This window comes from Mesoplodon mirus (genome assembly GCF_964341445.2).
Source record: "Mesoplodon mirus genome assembly, chromosome: 20".
In the NCBI taxonomy this organism is placed as follows: Eukaryota; Metazoa; Chordata; class Mammalia; order Artiodactyla; family Ziphiidae; genus Mesoplodon; species Mesoplodon mirus.
Genome location: NC_138996.1, coordinates 26,461,356 through 26,478,996, shown reverse-complemented (window position 1 = coordinate 26,478,996; position 17,641 = coordinate 26,461,356).

Sequence of the window (17,641 nt, the reverse complement as noted above, 5' to 3'; positions counted from 1 at the left end):
CTGAAAGCAGGCTTTCTGTCTTAAACTGATAGTAAGGTTTAACTTCATAGAGAAGAGAGAAAAAGGGTCATAATGATTTTATTAAGATACTTATCACTAACCTAATCCAGGCTGGCAAGTAGATTTTATCTTGCATGCAAACTCTACTTAATTGTCAGTGGCTTCCTAGAGAGCTGTTCATGAAGAATTCTAGGGCACATCCAGGTTTAGTAAAATTCTGTTGTCAGCTAGCCATGCCTGCCAAAAATATGGAGGGAGAGTTGACACACATGCTAGATATTTGGAATCTCTGACCTACATTCTTAGTTGCAAATGACTTTCTAAGAGTAAATGTGTCCATTTAGGATATAATAACATCCATCTATCGGCCAGGAACTGATGTTAAAAATTTATGAAACTTCATTTCTTCCCTTTTCAGTTCCCCTTTCACAGCACATACACATTGTTCTTGCTTCTGAGTTTAATATCCATGTTCTAGCCAAACCAGAAGGTCATAGATATCAGGTGACTGATAAACTGTGGTGCATCAAATAAGCCAGCAAGTATCTACTAGTGACTGCTTAAACTGGCTAACTCTACTACTGTTAGAAATATTTTGCCACAAGTGACAGAAATTCAGCTTTAGCCAACTTCACCCAAAAGAGGAAATTAGGCTCCCATCACCAAGAGGGGCAGGGTGTGGCCTCGGAGATTGCTAGAACCATGGATTTGAATACCATCAGGATGCCCCTCGTTTGGGCCCCTCGTTTCTTACTGCTGACAGTTTTTGCTTTTCTAATTAATTTTTGTAAACAGACATTCTCTATGACACTGGCACCAATAAAATCAGTGACTTTGGGATTACCTTATCTTTTCAGTTTTACCATCAAACAGAAAGGGGATCTCATTTCTTAGTCCCAATTAGAGAAAAAAAAAAAAAATGGTGACAAAGGACCAAAGACTTTGGACCGTGTCATGGTTACTATGATTGACTTTACTTGGCTCAAGAATATCCCTGGATATACCTGTGGCCAGGAAGGTTTGTCTGTAAGATTTTATCAGCTCCCTCTTGAACCGCAAAGTTAGAAGAAATCTTTCCCAGAAAGTGGAAGAGTTCTGCTCTTCCTTCGTATTCAATTGATGAGCAGTCAAAATCAGTGTCTTATAATTAGTGTCTTATTAATTTCTAGATTCCGTAGACAGTTTTGATCAGAGACGGAAAACTTATCTAGAAGAGTTGTGTTTTATTTCTCTAAAACAAAAAGGAGTATGCTAATTTTCTTAAGAAAAACTTCTCTCTGTCAAATACAAAGAAATGTATCTCTTTTTTTTTTAGCATGGCCTAAAGGGCTTTAACGAGTCCTGTTCTCTACCTGTCTCTTGAGCCTATTTTCTACCATTCTCTATCACTCCAAATGCCTTTCCTCCCATAAGTCTATCTGTCCTCCCGCTACTCAATCATTCATCAAATAAACTATGGTTTTTCCTGTGTTCATGCTTTAGCCTCTCTAACATGATAAATGTTCTCAACTTAGAGAATTTCTACTAATTCTTCAAGATCTAGCTTAAAATTTTTCTCTTCTGGGAAACCTCGAATATTCCATTTCCCCCCATGCCCTACCACACAAGGAATTACTTATTCTCTTTTCCATCCTTCAGGAGTGCTTTACTTTTTATTTTTATTTTATAACATATTGCCTTGTATTTTAATAGCTTTATTGATGCATGATCTCTAAGCTATATACTATAACGTTTACCTATTTAAATGTGTATTCACGGAATTGTACAGCTGTATCATCTAGAGTTAGAACATTTTTATTACCCAAAACCCTCGTGCTCAGTCTCAGTGACCCTGCCTCCTCCCTTCCACCTCCACCTGCCTCTTCTTCCCCCTAGACAACCACGAATCTACTTTCTTTATAGATTTGCCTATCCTGGGCATTTCATAAAAATAGATAAATATATGTGGTCTTTGGTCACTGACTTCTTTCAGTTAGAATGTTTTTGAGGTTTATCTATGTTGTAGCATGTATCAGTAATTCATTTTTTTTCTTGATGAGTAATAGTCCATTGTATGAATATATCACATTTAATATATTCATTTATCAGTAGATGGACATTTGGATTGTTTCCATTTTCAGCTATTATGAATAAAGCTGCTATGAATATTTGTGTACAAGTTTTTGTATAGATATAAGCTTTTATTTCTCTTGGGTGATACCTAGGAGTGGAATTGCTGGATAGTGTGGTAATTCTATGTTTCACATTTTGAGGAACTGCCAAAATCTTTTCCAATCTGGCTGCACCATTTTATATTCCCACCAGCAATGTATGAGGGCTACAGTTCCCACATATCATAGCTCGTATCTTTATTATTATTCACATATATCTCTTCCAATAGACTGAAGAATGGGCTCTATTATGAGCTGGTTTTCATTCATCTTTATATCATCAGGATTCTCTAAAAATATGTAAAAATTAGAGGAGAGAAGAAAGACTGAATCTGGATATAACTCGATAATTTAAAATTAATCTAAGATTTTTTGTTGTTTTCCATGAACTAATTTTTCCTGACATTCTTAACAGGGTGGGTTTTAGTGTGCTATTTAGCCAGATTGCCACACATATTATTATTGGTACTTAATATCTTAAAATAAAAACTTTGTCAATATTTTCTCAGGATTTTGACCAAGGTGTCATGAGAATGTGAAGTTGCAATATCATTTCTGGACTTGGTTTTTTTTTTTTTTTAAAGTAAGTCATATTCAAATGACTATGTCCTTAGCAGTGATTTCATTAAAGAAAGGCAAATTTATGTTCAGCAGTGGTTGTGAGAAAGAAACACAAAAGAATTTAGAAAATATAAATAGTGTAAACTGTTTATATTTTTCTCAATTAAAAGCTGTTAAATAATATTCTCTTGCACAATATACATTGAACTTAGCCATGGCCTTGTCTGTTTTACAGAAAATTTTCAGAATTTACATAGATGGTATGAATTACACACAAGTTCAGAGGGATGACTTTATAATATGTACAGTTCTATACTACAATCTTTGTCTTGCAAGAAGGCACGGGTGACTTAGAAACTCTTCTGTCCAGGACCAAGACATCAATCAATCAATCATCAGCATTTATTGATCATGTCGCAGAGTATTAGTGCACTTTATAAGCATCTTTGGGTAAATAACTAAAGCAAATTTTTAGTGCAGTGAAAGAGAAGCTCAGAAATTGTTGTGACTACAAATTTCGTTTTAAAAGTATTTCAAATGCTTTTACATTGTAATGACTGAATACTTGACTGTACTAGATGTATATCTACAAGTCTCCATGTTGTTTCACGATAAATTGTTCTAATTTTGTGTCATTGATTTTAACAAATTGACACTTAATTTTTATGGGTTTAATATTTTCCCAAACCTTCAGCTGTGTAAGGACGTGCTCTTGATAGTAAATCTTCAGTGTAATCCTATGGAATTCCAGCACAGGTATGTCAGATTTTCAGAATCAATTTTTTTTGGAGGTCTGACTTGAATGATATTACAGTATAGAAAGAGAATTAATTATCTTTACAGTGAAAAAAAAGATTCTAGGTTAGCAAATCCACATTTCCCCACATCTGTCTACCTCTTATAGTAAAATGAACCCTGGTTCTGAAATGTCCTTATTATATTTTAATCTAATTTTCTTTTTTTTTTTTGAGTACAGATATTGAAATGAATCACATAGCTCTTCATCACTGGGGTTTAACATAAAACAAAAATTTCCCCAGTGGCAAGACCAAGGAAAGGTGTAGAGTTTACAAAACATATTTTTTATATTTTTTGTTTATGTTTTTTTCTCTTAATACAGAATGAATTCAGACAGTTTTGTTCTATCCAAAATATATGAAAATGCCTATTGTTAATCTACAACTGAATTTTTCTAGCTTGCTACCTAAAGTTCTGCCTTATAGCAGATCTGACACTTAAAAATACGGAGAAAAATAATGTGTTGTAGGCAAGTACTCTTTTTTTTTTTTTTTTTTTTTTTTTTTCTTTTTGCGGTATGCGGGCCTCTCACTGCTGTGGCCTCCCCCATTGCGGAGCACAGGCTCCGGACGCGCAGGCCCAGCGGCCATGGCTCACGGGCCCAGCCGCTCCACGGCATATGGGATCCTCCCAGACCGGGGCACGAACCCGTATCCCCTGCATCGGCAGGCGGACTCTCAACCACTGCGCCACCAGGGAGGCCCTAGGCAAGTACTCTTGAGACATAATTTGAAACATAATTCAATCAAAATCCTTTCAAACGATCATTTCCTTTAGTTATATTATGGTTTTGAATCATATAATAATTTATCACATTTTTAATAGCAGAAAGTGGGTTAGCCAGGAAAAGTACTTTAAGAGTCGTGCAACTCAGATTTTGATGTTATGGCTAAGAAAATACCATTCATTTTTTAAGGTCTTCTTTTCAATGAGAATTCAAAACCATATTGTGCAACAATATTTAACACAATTTGAATATAGATCAAAATGAATAATTCCTGTTCTTTTGTATTATATTGCTTGATTGGTTGTTCATAGGTGACCTACCTATGTGGGAACTAGGTTATGAATTTTTATTGCTATCATCTACTTTGATCAATTTATAATTGGTATGTTTCATGGATTTACAATGTGGATAGAGTTAGTGTGTCTCAATCTGCAAATTCATTTTTAAAAAAAACAGGTAAAGATTCTAAATCAATTACTTAGAAATTTAACTTTGAGCCAGTTGTCACATAGAGAAGCCATTTTACTTCACTGTAATACTGTGCATTTGCCATTGTTATGTGTGGGTTTTTTTGCATATTCTCCACACTTATAAAGATGGTTATACATAAAATTTCAGGAAGATTAATACAGGTCTGAAAATTCAGGTGTGTAATAAGTACTGCCTGGTAAACTACAAATACTTCTATGTAAAATTAGTCTTGCGCTTGGTTTGCAGTTGGTCACCTTTTTATTTCTATATAATCCTTTACAACAAAAACATGAGCATTTCATTTGTTCATTTGTTCACTGATTGGATATTCATGAGTACCTGCTATATGCCAAGCATGATTCTAGGCACTGGAAATAGTGAGGTGAATCAGAAAGGCAAGTTCTCAGCTCTCATGGAGCTTACAGGCTAATGGGAGAGACAGACAGCTAATTAACAAAAGAACAATAAATAAAAATCAAAGTGCTGTAAGAACTAAACAAGGTAATGTGGAAAAGGGAGTTTGGGGTGTTTCATGAAAGGCAATAGTTAAGAATGGCCATTCTCAGTAGATGGCATCTGATCTGAGCCCTCAAAAATGAGAAGCAAGAAAGCAGGCAAAGACCTTAGAAAATTTCCTTCCAGACAGAGGAAACAGCAAAGTAAAGATTCTGTGCCTGTGATTTACCATCATTTGCATTTACTTAGCTAAGGTTCTTTGCATAAACATTTTACTCATGCTAATAGAGCATAATTGTGTCTGTAATTATTAATTTTACTCAGAGGATTGTGTAGTTTGGAGGAAAGATTAATTGATGATCTTTATGTATATTTATTTGCAAGGATAACATGCTGTGTTTTACTGGTACAAATAGCAGGTAGGGTTGAACTTACCTGAGTTTTCAAACTAGATCCCCTGGAGATTTGTGGTGCTGAGAGGCATCAGATAGAGAGAAGTAGGAGAAAATGGCTTTGGAGGATGAGAAGAGAAACCAGAAGAAAGGCCAGGCTCTGGTCTAAAACAACATCATCTACTTTTTTTTTCCTTTACTCTCCTACTTTGATGATTTTTTTCTTGCCATAGTAGTAAGTAGGATATTTTGACAGGCACTTAAAAAGAGGAGTGCCAGCTAAAAATGAGTGAGTCAGTGGGTGATTCTGCTGCAGGACTGGTGAGGAAGCAGGTACTGACCACGTTTAGAGGCAGAAAGGGCCGTGGCTCCGTGAGTGCCCAGTGCTGCTGATAACCCTGACCTTCTTGTTTCTCTGTTGGAAAAAAACTGTAGGGCTGAATTGCTCTCAACCATGTTCTAAGGGGGAAAGAAGATAGTGTTTGAAGCACTGTACTTTTTTTTTGCTTTATTTTAAAATTTCTCCTCATTGGTACAGCTTTTTACATCATGGTTGTGAAAATTGTTCCATAATGTCAGGCTTCTCTGTATGTTTTCTTATCTTGAAAAATAGTAATGAATAATGACAATTTTTTCCAGTTTCTTATCACTCTATTACAACCAATTATACCTAATCACAAACCACTCTTTTTAATGCATGATGCTTTTGAATAGTGTTAGTCTTAAACAACATATCTTGTTCCATAGCTGGAATTGTAGGGACTGTTTTTGAATGTTCTCTGAAATATTTCTTACAATTCAAATAAGGCTGCCAATACCACTGCTTCATCAAATCTTCCTTGTGTTGAGATTCCTTTGTCAGCCTCCTGAACTTCAATAGTGCTAGTAACTGGCAAATTCTAAGAGGTATAAAAATATATGTGGCTCTGTATGAAGGACCTGAGGGGATTATGCATGCATTTTCAAAATTTATACCCTGTAAAGTATTTCTTTGTCATAGGGTTCCCTGCTCTAGGTGATTATTTATTAATCTGGGACAGTGTAAACTCCTGGAGAAAGGGTCTGTGGGTTATTCATCTTTCAATGCCCAATGGAGAGCCCAGATTCTGGCTCAAAGGCAGATTCTTAATAAATGTTTATGTGATTCATAATCATACATGTTCTACCATCTTGTTTTTTGTTTGTTTGGGTTTTTTTTTATTTTTAAGAAGATGTTGGGGGTAGGAGTTTAGTAATTTATTTATTTATTTTTGCTGTGTTGGGTCTTCGTTTCTTTTTTTTTTTTTACCTCTTTATTGGAGTATAATTGCTTAACAATGGTGTGTTAGTTTCTGCTTTATAACAAAATGAATCAATTATACATATACATATGTTCCCATATCCCCTCCTTCTTGCGTCTCCCTCCCACCCTCCCTATCCCACCCCTCCAGGCGGTCACAAAGCACCGAGCTGATCTCCCTGTGCTATGCGGCTGCTTCCCGCTAGCTATCTACCTTACGTTTGGTAGTGTATATATGTCCATGCCTCTCTTTCACTTTGTCACAGTTTACCCTTCCCCCTCCCCATATCCTCAAGTCCATTCTCTAGTAGATCTGTGTCTTTATTCCTGTCTTACCCCTAGGTTCTTCATGACATTTTTTTTCTTCTTAAATTCCATATATATGTGCTAGCATATGGTATTTGTCTTTCTCTTTCTGACTTACTTCACTTTGTATGACAGACTCTAGGTCTATCCACCTCATTACAAATAGCTCAATTTTGTTTCTTTTTATGGCTGAGTAATATTCCATTGTATATATGTGCCACATCTTCTTTATCCATTCATCCAATGATGGACACTTAGGTTGTTTCCATCTCCAGGCTATTGTAAATAGGGCTGCTATAAACATTTTGGTACATGACTCTTTTTGAATTATGGTTTTCTCAGGGTATATGCCCAGTAGTGGGATTGCTGGGTCATATGGTAGTTCTATTTGTAGTTTTTTAAGGAACCCCCATACTGTTCTCCATAGTGGCTGTACCAATTCACATTCCCACCAGCAGTGCAAGAGTGTTCCCTTTTCTCCACACCCTCTCCAGCATTTATTGTTTCTAGATTTTTTGATGATGGCCATTCTGACTGGTGTGAGATGATATCTCATTGTAGTTTTGATTTGCATTTCTCTAATGATTAAAGATGTTGAGCATTCTTTCATGTGTTTGTTGGCAGTCTGTATATCTTCTGTGGAGAAATGTCTATTTAGGTCTTCTGCCCATTTTTTGGATTGGGTTGTTTGTTTTTTTGTTACTGAGCTGCATGAGCTACTTATAAATTTTGGAGATTAATCCTTTGTCAGTTGCTTCATTTGCAAATATTTTCTCCCATTCGAGGGTTGTATTTTGGTCTTGCTTATGGTTTCCTTTGCTGTGCAAAGGCTTTTAAGTTTCATTAGGTCCCATGTGTTTATTTTTGTCTTTATTTCCATTTCTCTAGGAGGTGGGTCAAAAAGGATCTTGCTGTGATTTATGTCATAGAGTGTTCTGCCTATGTTTTCCTCTAAGAGTTTGATAGTGTCTGGCCTTACATTTAGGTCTTTAATCCATTTTGAGCTTATTTTTGTGTATGGTGTTAGGGAGTGATCTAATCTCATACTTTTACATGTCCCTGTCCAGTTTTCCCAGCACCACTTATTGAAGAGGCTGTCCTTTCTCCACTGTACATTCCTGCCTCCTTTATCAAAGATAAGGTGACCATATGTGCATGGGTTTATCTCTGGGCTTTCTATCCTGTTCCATTGATCTATCTTTCTGTTTTTGTGCCAGTACCATACTGTCTTGATTACTGTAGCTTTGTAGTATAGTCTGAAGTCAGGGAGCCTGATTCCTCCAGCTCCATTTTTTGTTCTCAAGATTGCTTTGGCTATTCGGGGTCTTTTGTGTTTCCATACAAATTGTGAGATTTTTTGTTCTAGTTCTGTGAAAAATGCCAGTGGTAGTTTGATAGGGATTGCATTGAATCTGTAGATTGCTTTGGGTAGTAGAGTCATTTTCACAATGTTGATTCTTCCAATCCAAGAACATGGTATATCTCTCCATCTATTTGTATCATCTTTAATTTCTTTCATCAGTGTCTTATAATTTTCCGCATACAGGTCTTTTGTCTCCTTAGGTACGTTTATTCCTAGATATTTTATTCTTTTTGTTGCAATGGTAAATGGGAGTGTTTTCTTGATTTCACTTTCAGATTTTTCATCATTAGTGTATAGGAATGCCAGAGATCTCTGTGCATTAATTTTGTATCCTGCTACTTTACCAAATTCATTGATTAGCTCTAGTAGTTTTTCGGTAGCATCTTTAGGATTCTCTATGTATAGTATCATGTCATCTGCAAACAGTGACAGCTTTACTTCTTCTTTTCCAATTTGGATTCCTTTTATTTCCTTTTCTTCTCTGATTGCTGTGGCTAAAACTTCCAAAACTATGTTGAATAAGAGTGGTGAGAGTGGGCAACCTTGTCTTGTTCCTGATCTTAGTGGAAATGGTTTCAGTTTTTCACCATTGAGGATGATGTTGGCTGTGGGTTTGTCATATATGGCCTTTATTATGTTGAGGAAAGTTCCCTCTATGCCTACTTTCTGCAGGGTTTTTATCATAAATGGGTGTTGAATTTTGTCAAAAGCTTTCTCTGCATCTATTGAGATGATCATATGGTTTTCCTCCTTCAATTTGTTAATATGGTGTATCACGTTGATTGATTTGCATATATTGAAGAATCCTTGCATTCCTGGAATAAACCCCACTTGATCATGGTGTATGATCCTTTTAATGTGCTGTTGGATTCTGTTTGCTAGTATTTTGTTGAGGATTTTTGCATCTATGTTCATCAGTGATATTGGCCTGTAGTTTTCTTTCTTTGTGACATCCTTGTCTGGTTTTGGTATCAAGGTGATGGTGGCCTCGTAGAATGAGTTTGGGAGTATTCCTCCCTCTGCTATATTTTGGAAGACTTTGAGAAGGATAGGTGTTAGCTCTTCTCTAAATGTTTGATAGAATTCGCCTGTGAAGCCATGTGGTCCTGGGCTTTTGTTTGTTGGAAGATTTTTTATCACAGTTTCAATTTCAGTGCTTGTGATTGGTCTGTTCATATTTTCTATTTCTTCCTGATTCAGTCTTGGCAGGTCATGCATTTCTAAGAATTTGTCCATTTCTTCCAGGTTGTCCATTTTATTGGCATAGAGTTGCTTATAGTAATCTCTCATGATCTTTTGTATTTCTGCAGTGTCAGTTGTTACTTCTCCTTTTTCATTTCTAATTCTATTGATTTGAGTCTTCTCCCTTTTTTTCTTGATGAGTCTGGCTAATGGTTTATCAAATTTGTTTATCTTCTCAAAGAACCAGCTTTTAGTTTTATTGATCTTTGCTATCATTTCCTTCATTTCTTTTTCATTTATTTCTGATCTGATTTTTATGATTTCTTTCCTTCTGCTAACTTTGGGGTGTTTTTGTTCTTCTTTCTCTAATTGCTTTAGGTGCAAGGTCAGGTTGTTTACTCGAGATGTTTCCTATTTCTTAAGGTGGGATTGTATTGCTATAAACTTCCCTCTTAGAACTGCTTTTACTGCATCCAATAGGTTTTGGGTCGTCGTGTCTCCATTGTCATTTGTTCCTAGGTATTTTTTTATTTCCTCTTTGATTTCTTCAGTGATCACTTCATTATTAAGTAGTGTATTGTTTAGCCTCCATGTGTTTGTATTTTTTACAGATCTTTTCCTGTCATTGATATCTAGTCTCATAGCACTGTGGTCAGAAAAGATACTTGATACAATTTCAATTTTCTTAAATTTACCAAGGCTTGATTTGTGACCCAAGATATGATCTATCCTGGAGAATGTTCCATGAGTACTTGAGAAAAATGTGTATTCTGTTGTTTTTGGATGGACTGTCCTATAAATATCAATTAAGTCCATCTTGTTTAATGTATCATTTAAAGCTTGTGTTTCCTTATTTATTTTCACTTTGGATGATCTGTCCATTGGTGAAAGTGGGGTGTTAAAGTCCCCTACTATGAGTGTGTTACTGTCGATTTCCCCTTTTATGGCTGTTAGTATTTGCCTTTTGTATTGAGGTGCTCCTATGTTGGGTGCATAAGTATTTACAATTGTTATATCTTCTTCTTGGATCGATCCCTTGATCACTATGTAGTGTCCTTCTTTGTCTCTTCTAATAGTCTTTATTTTAAAGTCTATTTTGTCTGATATGAGAATTGCTACTCCAGCTTTCTTTTGGTTTCCATTTGCATGGAATATCTTTTTCCATCCCCTTACTTTCAGTCTGTGTGTGTCTCTAGGTCTGAAGTGGGTCTCTTGTAGACAGCATATATATGGGTCTTGTTTTTGTATCCATTCAGCCAATCTGTGTCTTCTGGTGGGAGCATTTAGTCCATTTACATTTAAGGTAATTATCGATATGTATGTTCCTATTCCCATTTTCTTAATTGCTTTGGGTTCATCATTGTAGGTATTTTCCTTCTGTTGTGTTTCTTGCCTAGAGAAGTTCCTTTAGCATTTGTTGTAAAGCTGGTTTGGTGGTGCTGAACTCTCTCAGCTTTTGCTTGTCTGTAAAGGTTTTAATTTCTCCATCAAATCTGAATGAGATCCTTGTTGGGTAGAGTAATCTTGGCTGCAGGTTTTTCTCCTTCATCACTTTAAATATGTCCTGCCAGTCCCTTCTGGCTTGCAGAGTTTCTGCTGAAAGATCAGCTGTTAACCTTATGGGGATTCCCTTGTGTGTTATTTGTTGTTTTTCCCTTGCTGCTTTTAATATGTTTTCTTTGTGTTTAATTTTTGACAGTTTGATTAATATGTGTCTTGGCCTATTTCTCCTTGGATTTATCCTGTATGGGACTCTCTGTGCCTCCTGGACTTGATTAACTATTTCCTTTCCTATATTAGGGAAGTTTTCAACTATAATCTCTTCAAATATTTTCTCAGTCCCTTTCTTTTTCTCTTCCTCTTCTGGAACCCCCATAATTCGAATGTTGGTGCGTTTAATGTTGTCCCAGAGGTCTCTGAGACTGTCCTCAGTTCTTTTCATTCTTTTCTCTTTCTTCTGCTCTGCAGTAGTTATTTCCACTATTTTATCTTCCACGTCACTTATCCGTTCTTCTGCCTCAGTTATTCTGCTATTGATCCCATCTAGCGTATTTTTAATTTCATTTATTGTGTTTTTAATCATTGCTTGATTCATCTTTAGTTCTTCTAGGTCCTTGTTAACTGTTCCTTGCATTTTGTCTATTCTATTTCCAAGATTTTGGATCATCTTTACTATCATTATTCTGAATTCTTTTTCAGGTAGACTGCCTATTTCCTCTTCATTTGTTAGGTCTGGTGGGTTTTTATCTTGCTCCTTCTCCTGCTGTGTGTTTTTCTGCCTTCTCATTTTGCTTATCTTACTGTGTTTGGGGTCTCCTTTTTGCAGGCTGCAGGTTCGTAGTTCCCGTTGTTTTTGGTGTCTGTCCCCAGTGGCTAAGATTGGTTCAGTGGGTTGTGTAGGCTTCCTGGTGGAGGGGACTAGTGCCTGTGTTCTGGTGGATGAGGCTGGATCTCGTCTTTCTGGTGGGCAGGTCCACGTCTGGTGGTGTGTTTTGGGGTGTCTGTGTACTTTTTATGATTTTAGGCAGCCTCTCTGGTAATGGATGGCGCTGTGTTCCTGTCTTGCTAGTTGTTTGGCATAGGGTGTCCAGCACTGTAGCTTGCTGGTCGTTGAGTGAAGCTGGGTGCTGGTGTTGAGATGGAGATCTCTGGAAGATTTTCGCCGTTTGATATTATGTGGAGCTGGGAGGTCTCTTGTGGACCGGTGTCCTGAAGTTGGCTCTCCCACCTCAGAGGCACAGCACTGACTCCTGGCTCCTCAATTTGGGATGATTCGTTGTCTATTCATGTATTCCACAGATGCAGGGTACATCAAGTTGATTGTGGAGCTTTAATCCGCTGCTTCTGAGGCTGCTGGGAGAGATTTCCCTTTCTCTTCTTTGTTCTCACAGCCCCCAGGTCTCAGCTTTGGATTTGGCCCCGCCTCTGCGTGTAGGTCGCCGGAGGGCGTTTGTTCTTTGCTCAGACAGGACGGAGTTAAAGGAGCAGCTGCTTCGGGGACTCTGGCTCGCTCAGGCCGGGGGGAGGGAGGGTCACGGAGGCGGGGCGAGCCTGCGGCGTCAGAGGCCGTCGTGACGTTGCACCAGCCCGAGGCACGCCGTCAGAGGCCGTCGTGACGTTGCACCAGCCCGAGGCACGCCGTGCGCGCCGTGCGCTCTCCCAGGGAAGCCGTCCCTGGCTCCCGGGACCCTGGCAGTGACGGGCTGCACAGGCTCCCTGGAAGGGGGGCGTGGACAGAGACCTGCGCTCGCACACAGGCCTCTTGGCTGCGGCAGCAGCAGCCCCAGCGTCCCACGCCCGTCTCTGGAGCTCCTTTAAGCGGCGCTCTTAATCCCCTCTCCTCGCGCACCAGGAAACAAAGAGAGAAAAAAAAGTCTCTTGTCTCTTCGGCAGCTCCAGACCTTTCCCCGGACTCCCTCCCGGCCAGCTGTGGCGCATTAGCCCCTTCAGGCTGTGTTCACGCGGCCAGCCCCAGTCCTCTCCCTGCGCTCCAACCGAAGCCCGAGCCTCAGCTCCCAGCCCCGCCCGCCCGGCGGGGCGGGCGAGCAGACAAGCCTCTCGGGCTGGTGAGTGCCGGTCGGCACCGATCCTCTGTGCAGGAATCTCTCCGCTTTGCCCTACCCAGGTACGTGGGGAGTTTCTTGCCTTTGGGACGTCTGAGGTCTTCTGCCAGCGTTCAGTAGGTGTTCTGTAGGAGTTGTTCCACGTGTAGCTGTATTTCTGGGGTCTTCGTTTCTGTGCGAGGGCTTTCTCTAATTGTGGCAAGCGGGGGCCACTCTTCATCGTGGTGCGCGGGCCTCTCATTACCGCGGCCTCTCTTGTTGCGGAGCATCAGGCTCCAGACGCGCAGGCTCAGTAGTTGTGGCTCACGGGCCTAGTTGCTCCGTGGCATGTGGGATCTTCCCAGACCAGGGCTCGACCCCGTGTCCCCTGAATTGGCAGGCAGATTCTCAACCACTGCGCCACCAGGGAAGCCCCTACCATCTTCTTAGAGAACAACTTTCATCAACCAAAGTATATATATATCTTTGTAAGTGAAGTATCTCATAAAATCAATTATCTGATGCATAGTTTTGCTGTGTATTCCTCTTTTTGTAACTGAATTGTTGCAAGTGATAAGCACTAAGGTCACTGAAATGACATTAGATAATGACTGCCTCATTGTTTCAGTTATATAGTCTCCAATACGTGCATTTTATTTACAACACCATTCATAGGTCTTATAATAATTGGCAAAAGACCACAAATATGGTTCCCATTACCCTGAATATCTTTCAGAACTCACCTTGTGAGTGACTTCTTAAACTTGGATCCTCCTCTGCCTTTTCCCACCAGCCAGAGCCCTCTCAGTTTCACCCAGACTAATTTTACCGAAAAAAAAAAAAAAAAAAAAAAAAAGAATCAATTGGCAAGTGATTACAAGTCATTAGCTTCTTGCTGGGTTAATTAGAAGTCATTAACTTTAAGGGTTAAGACACACACAATATCCTTGCCTTGAGTTTCTGAACTCAATTTGAAGCTATACATGAAAGAGAACTTTTAAATATCCTTAGGAGAATATATTTAAAAAGTAATACACGTTTAAATCCTGAAAAGTCCCAGTGGAGTTCTAAAATAAATAAATACACATACAAAATTAAAAACTCATTTTTGAAAAATGTGACCTCCTATTGAGCTGGATGCTAGCCAAAAAGCCTGTTGGATCAATTCCTGTTAACCAAGGTAGTTTTCCCAGAGGCAACCAGGTACTAAAGTTCCAGCTCCTTGGCCCTATAAATTACTTGGCTATGGAGCACTTGTAGAATTACCCAGTGTTACCTGCAGAACACACACCCAAACACACACACACACACACATTCACACTCACACAAATACCCATACACACCTAATTTCTTTACTTGATAACATGAAAATAAAAGGCAGAAAAGAGCTAAAGATGGAAAGACAATCTTTGGAAGGTATTTGCTTTATTTTACATACTTAAGTCTGTACTTAGCATTTGATAACTTATATACTCATTCCTAGTATAGTTAAGCTAACTTTGTTAGGCATTCACTGGGCATTTAAATTATTAGATTTAATAGTTCTGTAATAGTATTAATGTCTGTATGCTATGAAATTTATTCATTCAAAGAAGAAGTTTGCATGAAAATTTGATAAAGAGATTTGAAGCTGTGATGATTTTAGACATTAAAACCATGTTATGAAAATTTACAATTTTGGTTCAAAGCCTACCTACAATTAGAATTTGAATCTCACTCTCACTCATTGTATGTATCTACCTCAAAAAAAGTATGTATTGAACACATGCTATGTTTTCATTAACTGAAAATAAAGATATTATAGATTATTGATTAAAATGATAAACTAGGGAATTGGACAATCCTGGTTTTGAAGAATCTCCCAGCCAAGCATTGGATTTTCTACATATACAATCCTGACGTGATTTAAGTTTACTTTCTTTCCAATCTTTATCATTTCATTTATTTTTCTTGCTTAAGCGAACTGGATAACAGCTCTGGTACGATGCTGACTGCATTAGTGAACGCCTTAGTCTTATTCCCAAATTCATGGAGAAAGTGTTCAAATTTTCTCCAGTAAAAATGATGTTGCCACCATAGTTTTTTGTAGATGATCTTTTTCAGATTGAGAAAGATCACTGAAAAGTGCCTAGAATAGAAGTTACCAGAGTGTGTTGCTATTGGTGTGGTACTGTTTTGTAAAAGTTCTCTTTCATTTTCTCTATATACCTAAGTAAGTATGAACACACACACACAATGTGAGTTTCTGGCTTTAAAAGAGTTTGAAAGCTATTGCCCTAGAAAAACTCAATTCAAAACAATTATCTTTGTAACCTTGCTGTTGTTGCCCTTTCTTGCCAATTCATCATTGTACCTACACCTTCTGTTCCACCAAATGTCATGTTTAGTAAGATGCTTCTTGTATCAAAGCACAGTATGCTTATATACAAACATAAAAACCAGAAAACAGGGCTCAAAGACTGTTCATGTTAAAAACTTCTGTAACCTTTATTCGGGTCAAAAATATTAGAACCTTAGACATTTCCTCTTTGCTCCTTCCCAGTCTCTGATTCTCTTTCCAAATAACCGCTATCCTGACCTCTAACATCACCGATTACTTTTGCCTCTTCGATCTTCATATAAATTTATATACATAAGTGCTCTTGTATGCCTGATTCTCTCTGTCATCTTTTGCTCAATATTAGATTTATGAGATCCATCCATGTTATAATCAGTAGCATGATTTTGTTCATTTTCATTGTTGGATGGTATTCTTCTGTATAACTATCTGTAAGACTAATTATCTATTATACTATTGATGTGCATTTGGGTTGATTACATTTTTGGTTATTATAAATAATGTTACTATAAATATTCTTGTACATATCTTTTAATAAATGTAAGTGTGCATTTTTCTTAGACATATATTAGAAGTGGAATTTCTCAGTTTTAGATGTTTCACTGATATTAGCTTTAATAGACCCTGCCACATTGTTCCTCAAAGTGGTGTCACTAGGGCTTCCCTGGTGGCGCAGTGGTTGAGAGTCCGCCTGCCGATGCAGGGGACACGCGTTCGTGCCCCGGTCCGGGAGGATCCCACATGCCGCGGAGCGGCTGGGCCCGTGAGCCATGGCCGCTGAGCCTGTGCGTCCGGAGCCTGTGCTCCGCAACGGGAGAGGCCACAGCAGTGAGAGGCCCGCGTACCGCAAAAAAAAAAAAAAAAAAAGTGGTGTCACTAATTTACTCTCCTATTGAAAAATATGTGAGAGTCCTTGTTCCTACATAACCTTGACAACACTTACTACTATAATTTTTTTAATTTAAATAAATAATATTTATTCTGATAGGTGTTTAGTCCTATCTCTATCCTTAACTGTGGCAAAACGAAACCAAAACAAAAACAAAAACTAAACACAATTTTCACTCTGTAGTTTTACTGTTATTGTTGTTGTTTGATTTATTGGTGTTGAACAGAATATTATCATTTTAATGTAATTTAATTTTAAAATATTTTCCTTTATCTTTAATGCTTTTTGTGTTCAGTTTAAGTAGTCTTTGCCTAGACCAAGATCATTCAAATATCCTCCTGTGTTTACTTCAAGAAACTCTATTATTTTATAATTAACATTTAGATCTATAATTAATCTAAACTGATTCTTGCATATAATGTGAATTAGGTGTACAGATTATATATATGTATTTCCAATTTCAGTTTTTGCAAGGTCTGTACATTTTCCTCTGAGATCAAATGCTATCTTTGCCATAAATTTAGTTGCATCTACGTGTGTCTATTCTGGACTCTATTATGTTCAATTTGTGTATTTTTTTTTCTCCTTACATCAAGCCATATTGTTTTAATTGCTGTAACTTTGTAATGTCTGGAAATACAAAGTTAAGCTCTTTAGCTTTGGTTTCCTCCTTAAAGGTTGCTTGGCTGACTTATTGTTTCAGCCATGACTGACTAGCTTGTAAGACTCTCTTTCTGACAACAAAGTGAAACCTTGACAAAATATAGAAAACAGCTCTTTGCATACATTGCAGAGCAAGGGCACAGAGAGTACTTGAGAAAAAGAAATCAGAGTATTACCTTGGTTTATTCCCTCAGGGCAATAGCCCAAGCAGATAAAAAGAGCTTCACTGTGCTCTGGAGGCAAAGGTAGGTAACTGAAATTATTAAAACCTGAGGGTCAGAGACAGAAAACCACAACAGTGAGCCCCTGAATTTGAAGACAAATTTCTCTTAAATCTTTTCTATTTACCCACATATTTACCATTTCAGGTATTTGCTATTGTTTCCTTTCAAGTTTTCCTTAGGTGTAATTTCTCTTTATTCTGAAGAATTCCTTTACTATTTCTTGTAGTCAAGATTTACTGGCAATGGATTCTCTCAGGTTTTGTTTATTTGAATCTCTAACTCATAATTTGAAGGATACTT